The sequence below is a fragment of the Pipistrellus kuhlii genome, unplaced genomic scaffold (genome assembly GCF_014108245.1).
Source record: "Pipistrellus kuhlii isolate mPipKuh1 unplaced genomic scaffold, mPipKuh1.p scaffold_m20_p_5, whole genome shotgun sequence".
In the NCBI taxonomy this organism is placed as follows: Eukaryota; Metazoa; Chordata; class Mammalia; order Chiroptera; family Vespertilionidae; genus Pipistrellus; species Pipistrellus kuhlii.
In genome coordinates, this window is record NW_023425551.1 from 17,702,035 (window position 1) to 17,719,273 (window position 17,239).

The 17,239-nt window shown below is 39.6% G+C and overlaps 1 long non-coding RNA gene across 1 annotated transcript in view; it reads left to right on the plus strand.

The window, feature by feature from the left end:
• Positions 1–817: 817 nt before the first annotated feature.
• LOC118705941 overlaps positions 818–17,239 on the plus strand; it is a 28,351-nt gene continuing 11,929 nt past the window's right edge. Inside the window, exon 1 of the long non-coding RNA XR_006740017.1 lies at positions 818–939. This is a non-coding gene — a long non-coding RNA (uncharacterized LOC118705941). The remainder of the gene's footprint in view (positions 940–17,239) is intronic.

Below are 17,239 nucleotides of genomic sequence, written 5' to 3' on the forward strand. Positions count from 1 at the left end.
GGGTAGGGGGAGCAACAGTGGCCAGGTATAAGAATCATCTATAAAATAGATAATAGAGATTTCAGGAGAATATCCATATTAATTTAGCAGTAGTACAATGAAGAATGGGCATGACATGAGTTGCTTGGTGGGGCTCCATCAGTACCGGTGCACACATCAAGCCAAGATGCCACTAAGATTAGCAGGTTCTTGTCTAAGTAAATCTCTGAGATTGGCTGGGTCTCATTTCCCATAAAGTTTAGCTACATGTCCCATTTCTGGTCCTTTCTTAGTGTGTTCATTCATTTAACCATCTGTGGACAGACGCAGAACCACAGAACTGAGTTCTTACTCTGAGTGAAGGACTTTGTGGGAGATGTAAAATAGTGGTGTCTTTTAGAGCCTCCAAGCATCCTTCTGCCCAGTGCCACTATTTTTGTTTTGTGTCCATCCTCATAGTAGATGCATCCACACCGAAATGTTGGGGAGCCAAGCAAATAGAAGTCATGGGATTATGCTTAGAACCAACCATACAACCCTCCTGCAGAGGGAATTGTTTTGAAAATCTCATGCCACATGCTTCCCTCCCATCTAGACTTCACGGAGAGAGCTAGCTACCCAGATGCCTTTTGTTAGTGCTCTTTCCCAAAGTAGTTCAAACAGCCCAGCCCAGACATGTATTTGAATCTGCATAAACAGGCTTCTCCAATTAATGGGGAAAAATAGGGTTGTGTCAGTGCTGGAAAACCACAGGCCGGTAGACCAAGAGTGATTCATCAGGCAGGTCACAACAAGGCCAACCCAATTCTAAAATGTGTGTTCCATTTGAATGCTATTACTAGCATAGTAAACAGGACTACAAAACAATTATGTAAATAATGCACACTAAAAGAAAATGGCAAAAGTGTCCAAGGTGAAGGAAGAGAAAATTATCATAAACACATGAGACAAGGATTTAAGGTAATATTGAAGAGTAGGATGAAGTTTCAAACTTTATAGTGTAGATATTGGTAACATCACTTTCTTAGTAATATGTTTAATAAAAAGAAAGATGTATAATGTTTTGAAATGTATGTGCTTTATGGATTTTCTGAATTGGCTTATGGTCTTTGTGGGAGGATCAGGCAATTTGCATCTCTCTCTCTCTCTCTCTCTCTCTCTCTTCTCTCTCTGTCTCTCTTCTCTCTCCCCCCCCCCCCTCCTTTACTTCTTCCATTTAATGCACTGGGGAAAGGAACTCTTATTTTGTTTTACCTTGGAGTATTAAAATGAAAATGCTTAATTTTGCAAAGATTGGTCAGTAAATCTAATAATTCTTTTTCTCAACAGACTAAATTTCTGCTTTTGTTGGTAATCTTATATATTTTTTTCTCTGCTTGACAATTAAAGTTAGTATTTGAAATAATATTCCCAATAGAAATGTTATTTGTTATTTCTCAGGGGCTTGCATTAAAACACATGTGTCAAACACAAGGCCCGCGGGCCAAATCCGTCCCACCAGGCCTTGCAATGTGGCCCACACCACGCTGTCATCACTGCACTCCGCTGCGTTTCCATCACAATGACAGTTTATGACTGTTCAGTAAACCATTCGGCCCGCGATTTAGGCTGGATTTTAGATTTTGGCCCCTTCTCTGATTGAGTTCGACACCCCTACATTAAAAAAACAAAACAACACGTTATTCTAGTTCCTTATTTCAGCATTTCATAGTGCAGAATCCATATCTACCCAGTGGCCTCTAAAGATTAGGAGGAAAGGTGTTTCCAGATGTCCCTATCTCATCTGAGCCTCACCTGAATTATGCAAGGGCCCCACATTTATGCATTCAGGTTGGATCTTCATTGGGGAATAGTTCACATAAGGTTGTTGGTATTTCCTGCTCCTATTAAATCAAAACTATTGTAATAACAACTTTTCTGCCAGGATTCAAGCACCTTTGCTTCAAGCCCAGACCAGAATCAGGAAATGAAGAGATGCATGTGTAAAGGAAAACTACTGGGGTAGAGGTTTGGGGTGGGGAAAGGGGAATTGCTCAATTTTTTGTCTTGGCATCAAAATGCTCAACATGGATAAGTCATTAGACAAAAAAAAAAAAAAAAAAAAAAAAAAAGAGAGAGAGACCTATTCTTAGTGGAAATTACCACTGATCAGATTCTCCATGGTAGCTTTTGATTCTGACACCACATTAATGGGCTGGGTAGATCTGAGAGGCTGCAAAGATTGTCAGACTAGGAGTTAAAATATTTAGTTTCTTTGCAAGAATTTTGAGTGCTTATACAACTGGCATAGGTCTTATTTAAGAAAAATATACAAATAAGAAATACCAAGCTAGGTATAAAAGTGAATATCTATAATGAGAAAAAAAAAATACTAAGAATTATAAATCTTAAAAAGCTATTAATGCCATATGTATTACACAATCCATAAGAACAGCACAGTGTTTTTATTAGCCTGACACACTTCTATAATATTCTTTTCCCAATAATTTTTGGCTGCATAGTTTTCAATTACTTCTACCAAAGATAAAGATTTTGTAATATTTTCTATAAAGAATGGGGTGATAATCCAGTCTTCATATGTAAAAACTTGTTTCTCTCCCACTACTCACACCATATAACTCCAGGGCAGCCTTTGCATAGAAGCCAGAGGAGCTCTCACAGATTATGTGGTGTGTGTGTGTGTGTGTGTGTGTTGTGAAAGAGAGAGAGAGAGAGGGAGAGAGAGAGAGAAAGGGGATTGACGAATACATGCCTCAAAGCCAGTCCTACACCAGGAAGTTTTGCAATAATGTGACTATACCAAACTGGCCCCCCCTCCAACAAAAAACAAAAACAATCCGCCAAACAATCCAATTAAAAAAATAGACAAAAGATCTGAATAGACACTTCTCAGAGGACATACAAATGGCCAATGGACCTATGAAAAGATGCTGAGTGCCACTAGTCATTAGAGAAATGCAAATTAAAACACAATGAAATATCACCTCATACCTGTCAAAATGGCTATCATCAATAAATCAACAAAAAACAAGTGCTGAGGAGAATGTGAAGAAAAGGGAACCCTCATGCACTGTTTGTAGAAATGCATTTTGGTGCAGCCACTGTGGGAAATAGTATGGAGTTTCCTCATCACTGCTTTCAGCCTTGCATATATCTTCATTTTATTTATTTATTTGTTTGTTATATTTTCAAAGCCATGGTCTCTGAGCTCCTGCCAACACCCCTGTATCAATTTGCTAGGGCTGCAATAAAATAAAAAAAATACTACAAATAGGGTGGTTTAAAAAAGAGAAATTTATTGTCTCACAGTTCTGGAGGTTAAAAGTATGAGATTAAGGGGTTGGTTCCACCTGAGGACTGTGAGAGAGAATTTGTTCCATGCCTCTCTCCTAGCTTCTACCTTCATCTTCACATGTTGTTCTCCTTACATGTGTGTCTGTCTTTATGTACAACTCCCCCCCACCCTTTTTTTTTTTATAAGGACACACGTTACATCGAATTTATAAGGCTCACTCTAATGGCCTCATCATAATGTATTTAAATCCTCAGAGACCCTATTTCCAAATAAGACACATTCTGAGGTTCCGGGGGTGAGGACTTCAACACATCTTTTCAGTGGGAAACAATTCAACCCATAACAACCCTTAGCTACACCCAGCCAATAATCACATTGAAAGGCAGACAATAGCTCTCACAGCTGTGATTTATTTAAGTGTGTGTCGTCCTTGCAGTATTTCCAGTGATCTCAGTTGATGATACTTGTTTTCTAAAGAGAGAAAGGTTAAGATGCCTGTAAGTGTGGCCTTCATGTTCAAATGGCTGCCTCAGGGTTGAGTATTGTTGGAAAAGAAGTTCAAGTGCACTTAGTGTTATTTGGCCAGTGCATGTGAGAGTAAATGCCCCTTCACGCACCATGTGAGTTCCATCTCATTTCATTATCCACTATGGGTGAAAAGCAAGAGAAAGAGTGAAAATAAGGGATAAAAAGAACTCTCAGAAATTTTAGCTTAAAATGGAAATATTATAGCTTTGATATTTTTTCAAAACCTTTATCACCAGGTGACTGTTGATCATAAGTTTGCACAGAGAGTTTACCAGTAACAACAAGCACAACATGAAAGACCTCTTTGTTTTGCTTCTTTGGGTTCTGCTCTTGATTAGTTGTTCATCACTTATTCCTGCCTGAGGCACAGTGAATGATCAGTACTCACCCAAATGACTCAACTAATAGCAACCATCATGCTGGGCACTTTGAGATGATTCAGAGACGAAGCTGAGATCAATCAAGAAAGCTGTTCCTAAAGAATATGCTGTAAAGGGCATAAAAAATCTAGGGGCTGAGTATATCCAGCTTTCACTGGAAAATTCCTTCAACTTTGCTGTCTGTCTGAAAACTTCTATAATGAAATAAGGGGAAAAAATCATAAATCAACCCCTGTGAATAACTTGTTTAGAGTGAAAGAGCAAATTCTGTTAGCATCCATTTGTTGTAAAATTAATTAGCAAACACTCATAAATAGATCAGTGCCAGCTTTAACTCTCTTGTAGATGGCTGAGTAAACAAAGCATTGTCACTTCAAGTTTTGATATCTGTTCTCTCATGATCAATTATTATGATGTGGAAAGCAGCCTTTTGGTCATGTTTTATTTTGTTTTGTTGAATTAATAGCTGCCAGATTCCTCTAATCTGCACATTTGCAAACTAATCTATCTCTATTTTTTAAATTATGTTAAAGACTTTCATAGTGATTTTTATATTTTAGAGAGAAGGAGAGAGAGAGAGAGAGAGGAACATCAATGTGAGAGTGGAACATCCATCAGCTGCCTCCTGCACACCCCCTACTGGGGATCAAGCCAGAAACCCGGGCTTGTGCCCTGACTGGGAATTGAACTGGCAACCTTTTGCACACAGGACGATGCATAACTGAGCCACACCAGCCAGAGCTATCTCTACTTTTAAACTGTTTCCATTTATTTGTTGCCTAGGTATAATTATGAATTTGATGGCTGTGGTACAATAAGATGCATATAAAATAGGGCATTCTACTTTATGAGCCATCTTTTTTTTTTTCTTTTTTCTTTTTTCTTTTTTAGCTCTAAACTAGAGCAGTTAAGTATGCAATCTCTGGAGCCAGATTGCCTAGCTTATTAGAATTTCAGAATTTCAGCTCAGTAGGGTTTTGGGCAAATTACATAACATTTTTGTGCTTATCTTAAAGTGCAAGTAGCCTGTATCATGTAATTGACAGTGTCCATAGCAAGAGCTCAGTAAATTTTTCTGTCTCTCTCTAGAAAGCTTCATCTACCATTCTCCCCCGCCTCTCTCTCTCTCTCTCTCTCTCTCTCTCTCTCTCTCTCTCTCTCTCTCTCTCTCTCTCTCTCTCTCTCCTCTTCTCACATCTCTATCTCTAACTCTACTACTATCTTGATCCATTTATCTGCCTATCCAAATCTAGTTCCCTCAGACCAGGGATGGGCCAAGGGGAGTGGCCTTCCTCTTGTCCTGTCAGTGACCCTTGAGTAGTTCTCATGGACCCCATTCTATTACTTTTTCATTATGAAAGGCAGGCTTCTTTGTTTATGGAACTCCCTTAGTGTCCTATTTATGCCTCTCTACCTCACACAGAACTGTTTCTTTCATAAATATTTTCTTCACCACCACTATTTTTTTCTTGACTATTCTGACCTTTTACACAATAATGTCCTTTATCTGAAGTCTCCTGGTCTATAGCATGTCCTGTTGGATGCCATGTGAAACATTTAGTCAGATCTCTAATTTGACAAGCAATCAATTCACAAATATTTACATAAGTGTCCTTATATTAAAGCCACTCAAAACTGTATTCCTCTTTTCTCCATAAAAAAAATAATATTGATAACAACAATAAAAGCAATAATAATACTCTCCATTAAGTTAAACTGGTTTATATTAGACATAGGTTTTAAAATGCAAATTGCAAGATCTCTAAACAATGTGTTTGTGACCAATACGTAGATTAATTAAAAGTTAAGGATCAAAACGTTAATCACACTGGATATTGCTATATGTCCCTCTCCTATAGCCAAGGTAGTTGACAGAGAATACTTGATTGGGGGAAGGTGGGAGTTGGAGCATGGGGAAAGGAATTTGCAGTGGTGATGGGAGGGCCTCATAGACATTCCTCAGTGAAAGATAATGATTTTCTTACGATTTCCTTTAGAGACTGAAGCTGGGCTGTAACATCTCAGAAGCATATTCATATTGTTCTCATCCTATATATTGATAATAAAAGACTAATATTCAAATAGACCAAATTGTGGAACAACCCAAACAATCGAACAACTAAACAACTGGTCACTATGACATGCACTGACCACCAGGGTGTGTGTGCAGAACATGGTGGGAATTGGCTGTGGTGGGATGGTGGAGTGGGTGAGTGGGAGTTCCAGACCAAGGCAGGGCATCAGTCTCTGTCATTGGGGCAAGCCACTGATGATTACTGAAATTTCTTTCCACCTGGCACTCACACCTGCTGCTGGCGCAGGCCTCACTCACACCTGCTGACAGTACTGGCTCCAATCATTCTGCACCATCAGTGGGTATGAGTGGGGCCCATGCTATCAGCGTGTGGGAGCAGCAGCTAGAGTGGGGCTGTCAGTAGACAGGGGACCAGTGGTCATAGTGGGAGGGGCTGGGCAGGGGCGTGGAGGATGGGCCGAGACCCATCCCTGTGCCCACTGCTGCCTGGCAGCCCACAGTTCCTTTCAAGGTGCATGAATTCGTGCCCTGGGCCCCTAGTTAATTAATAAAGTCCTAAAATGATCCTATTCATTTCCAGGAGACCATCGTCAGAGGTAACCAATACTGTCTGTAGTTATTGTCCTTGTGCTCCAAATGCACAAACAGGGTCCCTGTGTTCATCTTCCATCTCTGGGGTCTGAGGACTATCTACTACTTGACCTGTGGTGTGTATGTCTTTAAAATGCATATTCAAATTTAATAGGAGGTTTTGACATGGCCTGGAGAGTAAGAGCCATTGCTTTCTGAACCTTGGGCCTAAGTAGGACCCATTTCCTATCTTGAGAAGCTACAAAAAATATAAATAAATAAATAAATAAATAAATAAATAAATAAATAAATAATAAAAAAATAAATGCCATAATAATGAGAAGTTACGTATATACAATCACTAATGTTACTTGACCTTCATCTAACCTATCATTCTTAAAATCAGTTTTAATAGTGTAGTGATGTGTCAGATTAATTCTAAAAAGAATTTCCTGGAAACATAAAGTAACAGTAGCTCCTCAGCTAAATCCCGTGGGTTTGATTCAATTCTTTCCTGGAAGCAGATGAGGACCTTATTTAGGACCATGAACCCTACCGGCTACAGTAGAGATTCCAAAAGTAGAGTCAGCCAATGTCAAGGGAAGGCCTCAGTCACTTCACCAGTGTCCTAATTCTCACTGATACATTGAGCTTTGTGGGCAACAAAAGGAGGATACTGGAAAAAGATAATAGTCTCTTTTTGGTATAGAAGGCCTCACTTATCTCTTTAAAGACTTACTCCTGCCAGGCTAAAGGGAGGCTTGTTTCTTCCTGTGATTTAATGAAGAACTTTTATGGAACATAAACCCAAAAATGCACCCCTCTCTCCCTCTCCCTCCTCCTCTGCCACTGGGGCCACCTGCCAGACTTCCCTATCATCAAATCGCACATTCTTCAGAAAAGTGCTCCTAAGAGATCCCTTTGCGCTAAGGCCTACTGTGCTACAATCACACAGTGCACGCATATAAAATGCTTTTGCTTTCTTTTTGCCCCCAAAATGGCAATTAGGAGACTTGGATACGTAGGAATTCATTTGAAGTGCCTAGGATAGAGGTCAGTGTTGTTAATTAGGAGTTTAGTTCAGTTAATTATACTTTTTTATGTTTCCACACATAACACCTCTTAAAATTGCATTTCAGGCTACAGCTTGGTGGTTTTTCACTCTCACTGCATATTAGAGTCATCAAGGGAGCTTTTAAATATTCCAACACCCAGGCTCCATCCCAGGAAAGACTATGATTCAATTGGTCTAGGGAAGTGGTTGGCAAACCGAGGCTCGTGAGCCACATGCGGCTCTTTGGCCCATGAGTGTGGCTCTTCCACAAAATACCACGTGTGGGCGCGCAACTACAGTGTGATTGAAACTTCGTGGCCCATGTGCAGAAGTTGGTTTTCGGCCTGGGCAAGTCTATTTTGAAGAAGTGGCGTTAGAACAATCAAGGGACTAAAGAGCTTCATGTGGCTCGTGTACGCGGTTTGCCGAGCACTGGTCTAGGGCAATGCCTGAGCATGATACTCTTTAAAGCTTCCAGGTGATTCCAAATGTAGTCAATGTTGAGAATCATTACTAGCTTTATGATGTGACATGAAAGTCAGTTCTATTAAAATCAACCACTAACACCATCAAGAAAACTTGGTTTGACAACACCGTAAGGTTGAATGGTTTATGTAGGTATTTTCTCAGCTTGAGATTTTTCTGGAAATTTGACTGTATTTCATAATTTAAATGAAAGGAATAGAATTTCAGGATTCAGCACCTCAACAATCTTCCATGACACAATCGTGAAGCAGTATCAGATCCCAAATTTGTATTTTTATATTGCTTTGAAGCAGAATTCATCAGGAAATTCAGTCAGCAAAATTGCTATAGAAAGCTTGTATTTTCAATTTGTCCATAAAATTTCTAACCTCAAAGCTTTGGAGAATCTAGTGCCTATAAAGTCCAAAGAGTGTAACAAAACGACCTGTGATGTTTTTCCAGTTAGGTTACATTCAGTTGGTTTTTGGGACTTTACTCTGGAGCAAATCTATGTCCACAGAGCCAGTCAAAGCTATGAAATTTCCATTTTGCCTCATATGTTTATCTCCTTTCATAAGCAAGGTTAGTAACATTTGTGAGCATGATAGCGGGCAAGAATAATGCTGGCGTGGCTTTTAAGAACAGTGACTACCTGAGATGATGATTCCACCAGGTTGCATTTGATGGGAGGCAGGTTCACGGCACACCTGCCTGGCCAGCTGAGAGGAGGGCTGTGATGTGCCCTTTCTGTCTGATGTCGCTCCCATCGGATCTGATGGTCTGAGTTTTATGAGTTGGAAGATGGAGAAAAATGAATATAAAGAATTTATGAGAGCTAAGTTGCTAACCTTTTGCAAAATATGAGGAATAAACATATATAAACCTTCTGGACAGGAGGGTGCAAGAAAACCAACTGGGCAAAAAGAACAAAAGAAACCCAATCTTGTTAAGTGCATGCATCTCGATGGTGTCTTAGCTAGTGTCTGCTCTTCTTTTGAGCTAAAGGCTCTGAACATTTGGTTGCTGCACCTTTACCATGAAAGCTGGGGGGTGAGAAGAAGGCAGAAATTGAATGTGGTCATTGCTGACATCCATTTGAAGCCAAAGACACAAAGGGAAGTAATTGGAGTTAATGGGAATAGAGTTTTAGAATGAAAGTACACGGGATTCGATTTAGTTAATTTAATTAAAGTGATACTTTAGATACCTCATTTAAGTTGCCTGTGTTTTCATTTATGCTCTGAATCCCTGGCCTTTATTCAATGAGCAAAGGTTCCCTAATAGAAAGTAATGATATGTTTACTCCTCCTTCAGGGCCCTGCTATATCTCATCATCAGCCAGGGCCACCTGCCCCAGGTCCTTCCCAAGGCAACCTCTTTCAGAGCAGTTGGTTGTCATAGAAGGTGAGCACCTGAAGGTGCTTGAAAAGCTCCAGCGCTTCTCTGTGCTCTCTCTAGCAGCAGGTGAAGGCTTCTTTTTCTGGGCTCTGTTGTTCGGTAGCTGTGGGAGCTTAGCTATAATAGCATCACTTGTGCAGCAGGATATATACTCTCAAGGGCACCCACACTGCCGAGGGCAAACACCGTGGGCATTTTACCAATGCAGCAGATGAGAACTAAATGTTCATTTCCAGAACGGAAATCAGTTTTGCATAGTCATACAAGGTACTGAGGCCAGATAACAAAAACCAGTTAAATGAAACTAACTAGAGAGACCTCATAGTTAGCTAGGCTGGTGATACAGTGAATTCCCGTTGGTCTGCTTCCAAACATCCCTATGGCTTAGTTTGTGTTTCTCTCCTTTGAAAGTAGGCAGTGTGGCAGAGCAGCCTAGCCTTAAGGAAATGACTAGCTAGAGGGAAGGAGCAGTTCCCCTCATGGCTCCTGTGGGGTCCCAGGAGAGGGGTGAAGTACACAGCAGGCCTCTTCATAATTTCTCACTCTTTGCTCGCAGTAAAGCAAGGATGACTATAGTCATGAAACAATGCATTTCATGATAGGATAATATGGACATATTTCCACTACAGAAGGAGATCCGTCTTTCTTGTCTCTTAGCTCAACAGCTCTCAGAAGCAGCCTGTAATTACTGTCTCCAAGCACCTTTATTCACCTCATTCCTCTTATTCCTTTGAGATTTTCAGAAATTCTGTGCTATGATTAATAATACATAGGTTTTTATTACCTTTTAGTGAGGCAATATTACTAGGATATAGTTTTCATTAATTTAAACATATGCATGTCACCATTTATACTTTATAGTACAGTAATCTGCTTTCTCCGCTTTAGTTATTCTTTGGCAATAACTTGAACATATATATATGAACCATTGAATTATGGTTGTTAATTCACTCTCAGTAGAATAGGCAAGGCAGTTACATAGACAGTGACCAACCCAATAGGCATTTATTGGATAATCGCTTCATTTAAGGCACTGAGCCCAGGTACTGTGGTTAGTACAAAACAGTAGGAGACTTGATCACTCTCCAAGGGACCTTTACCCTAATAAAGGAGATTAAGCCTCAGGTACAAACAGTAATTCAAAGTATGGTATGAACTGGTAAATGTGAAATACAAAGGAAGTACTGTGAGATTTCTGAGGACCATTCAATCATGTCTGACTTGCAGGTTGGTGGGTCAGGGGGTATTCTCTGGCACTGAGCTCTTAAGGAGGCAGAGGCTTGGGCAAGTAATGGAGGGTGGGTGGAGATGGGGCACCCAGAATAGTGAGAGTAAGTGAATGGCCCCGTGAAAGTGCAATGCACTTTCTGGACCATAAATGGAATGGGCCTTTTGGTGTTGATGTAGAGCACACATCTGAAATTAAGTTTTGCTAGATATTAGAGTCCTTGGTGTCAAATTAAGGGATTTAACTTTACCAGTTAGATGTCCAGGTTCAGAGAAACACTGATCTTAGTCTTTTCTGAGCAGGGAATACCCTGGCAGCCTCAGCCCTCTCTAGGTTGGTGTTTGTGGTGAGCTCCTAACACCTGGATGCCCTGAGTCACACCTTCCATAGCCACCCACAAACACTGGCTGGGTGCCTTCAGGGTCCCCATCCTGGTCCACTGGAATGTGATCCTAGCATCTATCTAGATCTTGTTGGGGGAACATGTTCTCGTCCCACTATCTGATACCTGACTGCCAGCTGCTAGCTAGGACTCATGAGAAGGAGGTAGGTGTGTGAATCAGGCCATGGCTCTGCTTCTTCCCACTCTATCTACTACATCTGCTTTCCATGGTTTACTTTCCTAACGATGTTTTGTTGTATTAAATGTGTAGGCCTCTGAGGGTAGGAAGTAGAAATTTCATCTTAGCAGTGCTTCTCCAAATTTGCTTTTTTTGCTTTAAAGACATCTAAAGAGCCACATCAGAAGAAATACCAGTTGAAAGACAACTTTGACACTTATTCATGAATACTTTTTTGAATAAATGAATATATTGAGTGTTTGTTATCTGATAGACACTGTACTAAGCCCCACATTTCATTAAGTCTCTTAAGCTTTTAGTATATGTGAAGAAAAAATATATTGAAATGAAAACAACACAGTCTCCTTATATTACTATTTATAGTTGCAAGAATTAAATGGAATAATGTACTTAAAAGTATTAACACATTGCATACAGTAGTCACTGTTATTATTATCACTTATAACTCCATACATTATCACTGGTCTGGCTCAAAGAATTTTTAGTTGGATGTGATATATTTTGCCTCTCAATTCCAGATTTTAATGCTTTTTATACTCTAAGGATTGACACATCTTTCTGGAAAAGATTAGAGATTTGTTTTCAAGTTATGACAATCATTGCAATGTGTCCCAGTGTAGATTCTCTGGTTGCTAAGGACTGAATAAATCAGGGTAAAAAGTGGGCTGATGACAACTGCCATTTTCTTTTATTTTTGTCACTTGGAGGGAAAAGGCAGTGTGGCAGATGTTGGGGCTTGTGTCTGAGACATCGAGGCAACATGGTGAAAATGAATCAGTCAGCATGATGATAGCAACCTTGTTTGACTTCTGGACAGATCTGCCATCCCACAGCTGCACTTCATGTTATTCATGGGAGTCTGAATGCAAATGCTTGTGTTAGAAAAACATCCGTGCCATCAGTTCAGTATGCAAAGTACCCTAGAGATTGTAGGGTAGAGCCCTTTCCCTGAACATGAGCACAAATCTTGGCATGAAAGTTGATTTTCCAACATCACAAGACTTTGTGTCAATTACAAACATGAAATACCCATAAAATAGAATCTTAATGTAAGTGTAGAGAGTTTTGAATCTAGATTTAGGGACATCATAAAGAGAAATGATTATTATGTCCAGAAAGGTGATTTTCATGAAGGAAATGGTGTTTACTCCTAATATTTTACTTGTGGCATTAATGTCATATGAACATGTTTTCTACACAGTCATAAGGAGAGAAAAAAGGAGGAAATTAATTTTGAGCCTAACTATACCAATGAAAAAAATAAGTTAAAAAAAAAAGCTGAGTTAATTTTAACATCAGAACGCTCATCCAATCTGTCTTGTACAATAACAACAAAACACAAATATATCATGTTGAACTGTGTACAAAAGTTGTGAAAGCTTGTCATTTCTATTTTTTTTTAAAGGAGAAGCAAATGTGTCTGGCTTCCTCAATTTTTTCCTAACCAAGTTTTCACCTTTCAATAAACATTATGGAGACTTGCTGACTCATAGGACTTAACTTCTTGGTTACTTAAGAACCAAAATAATGCCACCAAGAAAGGACACACTATCAATGAAAGTTATTTATATACACAAGCAATCTAATCTTATACATTTATTTGTTAATTGTCAAAACTAAGCTTGAGATCATCTCTAAAGAATTGATTTTTAAAATACTAAACCAAATCAGCAGTATAACAAGTTTTTGGATTTGCAGGTAAAGCCTCACCTGATTTTCCACCTCTGGCAGGTTTGGCTCATGTTTTCATGCTACTATAATACTTAGATTTGACACCACACCACTTATTATTTGTTGGCTTAAGTATCTCTCTCTCCAGTCATGTGAATTTCTTGAGAATAGGGGCTGTCTTGCTCATCTTGGTTTCAGTAATTGCACCAAAGTCATATCAGCTGGCAGATAGAAGATTCTGTGTATGAGCTGTTGAGTTTTTACTTCAGATTTTCCATTCCAGGGCTCAGACACCTGCAATTTCATTGTCATAATCAGGACTAAGAAGGAAGCATTCAGTTTGTTCATCTAGAGTGAGGAATACAGGCATAAGATTTCATGAAGACAAACAGAGTTATTTAAATAATGTAGATGAAAAATTATAGGAGAGATGGGAAACTATCACAACACCTTCCTAACCGACTACTTTCATTCCTTGCAAGAGGGCTTTTAAAAATGCAAGTCAAATGAATTCACTTCCCTGCTTAAAAATCTTCAATGTATCCAAGGATACATGGGATAAAGGCTCAAGCCCTCACGTGCCCATGAAGTCTTGAGTGTCTGACTTCTCTCCCAGTCCATTGGAGTCACTGTCTCCCCAGTGACTACCCAGTCGGCTCTCCTTGAGCCAACTCCACAATACATGCTTTCTTTCAGTTCATTAGAACAGAAGGCCCCGTCCTGCCTCAGGGCCATTGCACCTGCTCTTCCCACTGACTGAATCATTGGAGCAGGAACAGTCTGCCAGGCCTTCTGCTGTCTTTGGCTGCAGACTTTGGCTGGCCCAGAGATGATTAAAGTGTGAATTTGAATACCTTAAGGCCAGTCAACTTCCTCCAGTCTGCCTAGGGCCTTAATGTTTCCAACAGCCTTGTCTCTGCCAGCTGCATACCTGTGTTACCTGCCTGCTGCCTTGAAGGAATTTGAGCTTGCAATCCATGGACTAATTAATTCCTACAAATCAAGCAGTGATCTGCAGGAATGTCACATCTTTTTTTAAAATATTTTTTATTGATTTCAAAGGGGAAGGAAGAAGGAGAGAGAGATGGAAACATCAATATGAGAGAGAATCATTGGTCCACTGCCTCCTGCATGCCTCCACTGGGGATAAAGCCCACAACCTGGTTATGTGTCCTGACTCGAAATTGAACCAGGACCTCCTGTTGGCCAAGGCAGAAATGCCACTTCTTAAAGGAAGTCTTCACAACCCCACACTCTGAAAAGCCATTAAATAATTGATTGTATAATTAGGGGTTTAAAACCTATCATTGTGGCAAGGACTCTTGTCTTTTCACTACTGTATGCTCAGCTCTTTCCATATGGAAGGCACTCATTTATTGAATGGGTGGATGGACGATAAAACTAGAGTACCTTAAAACTTAATAATGTAAATAAATCACTAAAAATGTGAAATATGAGTAAACATCTGTGAGATTTACTAGAGTTTAATATTTCCAGTAGACATTGCAATCCCCTAACTCTGAGGTGATAATACTGTGTGAAGCTTATAAGGACAGTGATTTCATACTAACGAACTGCATTCCAAAGGACAGAAGGAATGGGAAGCACAGGGCTCCAGGCTCCCAGACCTAATGAAACTTGAGCATCTCTGCTCTTCTCATTATTCATCTTTTATCTTTTATGTAAATATAATGGACTTCTGTGCAAGATTTTTCTGAACAAAGCTTTCCATCAGACAGTGACAAAGCTTGTCTTATAGATTGTGCTATCAATAGCCCCAAGAGTAAGGCCAGGCACCAAGTGAGTGATCCATAAATATTTGTTGAATAATATCTATGTATGGTGACCAACTTGTGGGTGATGATACATTTTCAAATCTACAGACTTACAGTATGTTTCAGAATCAAGAAATGGCAGTGCTGTTCCATTGCAGGTAATCAGCTGTAGTATTCTTTTTCCCATCCATCCAATCCAATTGAAAAACCAAACCAAATAAGTACTCACTTTCCAAACTATGGTAACACAGGGCATTCAAATGCATTTTAAAAACTTTCATCATGGTCCTTCCCTAGCTACATTATCCTCTCTGCCTATAGTCACATCCAAAAGGCAATGAATGAATGATCTTCACAAATATTTTATTTTCAGATTTTTTCAGAATGTGCCTAAAGAATGCTTCACTAATGTGTTTGTTGAGAAAGTTTGATTTACTATTATTATTATTATTATTATTATTATTATTTGGCCTCATTATATCTGAAGCTAACTAAAATAAAGTGGACAATTTTCCATAGTGATTAGGTATTTTTTTAGTGTGGTAATTGTCAGTAAGAAGTGGGATAAATGCAATTATATGGAATAGTGTGTGCTCTGTTTACTGTGCCAGATACCTTCTATTCCCACCCCAACCCTGTACCCTGCACTCCTCACCCACTGCACGCTTCTCTGCCCTGGAGGCAGACCTGACACATGACTGTCACAGGCTCACTTGTTCTCTGGCTTCCAGCTGGGTTGGCCCACTGGGAGGCTGTGCTGCGCCAGCACAGCCAAGGATTCGGCCAGCCTGAGGGAGGGCGGTGAAGGATAGAGAAAAAATACAGACAAGAGAAAAAGCTGGGTCTAGGTGGATCTTCTGTGCCTGGCTGAGGCCACAGAACAGATGGAGATTGCAAAGCTGATGTTTTCTTTATAGTCAGGGACTAACAAGGTAATTTACAATGTTCTTGTAAGTTTCACTTATAATATTTTGGCAATACTTGCTGCCCCTCCCACAGCCCACTAGCTACCCAGGAAAGATCTAGGGAGCAGTTAAAAGATCAAGTTTAATTATGCTTCAAGGACTGTGCCCTCCAAGCTGGGACTTGTTTGCGACTTTGCCAGCAGGTCAGTCGGAGGCTTTACCCTACATCCGCTTCCTACAGGAAGCCCCTACAGAGGGAAGGAGCACAAGGAGGTCAGTTTCTGTATTTCCTTGCTTCCTCCATGCAGGGTGGTCTTGGGCTGGCTGTATCAAACCACCAGAGGCCAAAGGTCCTCTGAAGGTGACCTTTTCCACACTCCCCCACTGAATTCAGTTCCCTCCTCTTATTCCTTTATGCTCATAGGTTACAACACCTGGTATGACTAGCCCAGGGGCACCTCAGTCTTCTTGTGGTTGTCCCACACCTTCCCATATCTTGTAAACAGACCCTCCTGGAGTGTGCCCTTGCTTCCCCTTGGTTTCCTGGCTTATGCATCCATCAGAGGTTCCATTTGCCATCTCTTCATTTTGATCAGGAATCAGAGTTAAGGTGATAGGCTTGGCATCTACTGCTTGAACTACTTTTTTTTTTTTTTTTTTTTTTTTTTTTTTTTAATGCTTTAACATATTTTGCTTTCAGTAAAAACAGTTCTGCCTTATTCTTTTAAACAATATCATATTGCAGCACATAAAAGTTCTCTAGTCCAACAGCCTATCGTTGAGTGCTCCTCTCCCCTCAATTTTTCTGTTTTTGTTTTTGTTTTTATTTGCAGTGTACATCCTTGAACACACATCTTTATATATTTGTGTGATTTTTCATACGAGATAAGTTCCTAAAAGGGAATTGTTGGGAAATATTTCTCTGTTTCCAAAGGATAATACCACTAAGCTACTAAGAATGTACTGCATTGAGAAAATTAAATTTTTAAAGATGTTTACCAAAGAATTAAGACTTTTGCTTTTTATTCCCTAGACTTGAGTAACATAGAACTTCTAAAGCAGAAAAAAAAATCTTTAATTCTAAAGGAGTTTTAGCTGGAAAAATACTGGGTTACACGGCACCTTATATATATTTTTTAAATTGTTTTCAATGACTAGTTCACCATCAAAGAAAACCTATTAACATAACTGGTAACATCTACTTTTCAGATTATAATTGTACAAACACACTCTCATTAAAAAACTTCTCAGGAATTTATGAACCCCTGGAATTCATCTGTGTAATTTCAAAGGAAAAGAGAACTATTTTCCTAATTGCTTCACATTTACCCAGCATTTCAATTTATCTCACAGAGCCCTTTTTTGTTTTTCCTCC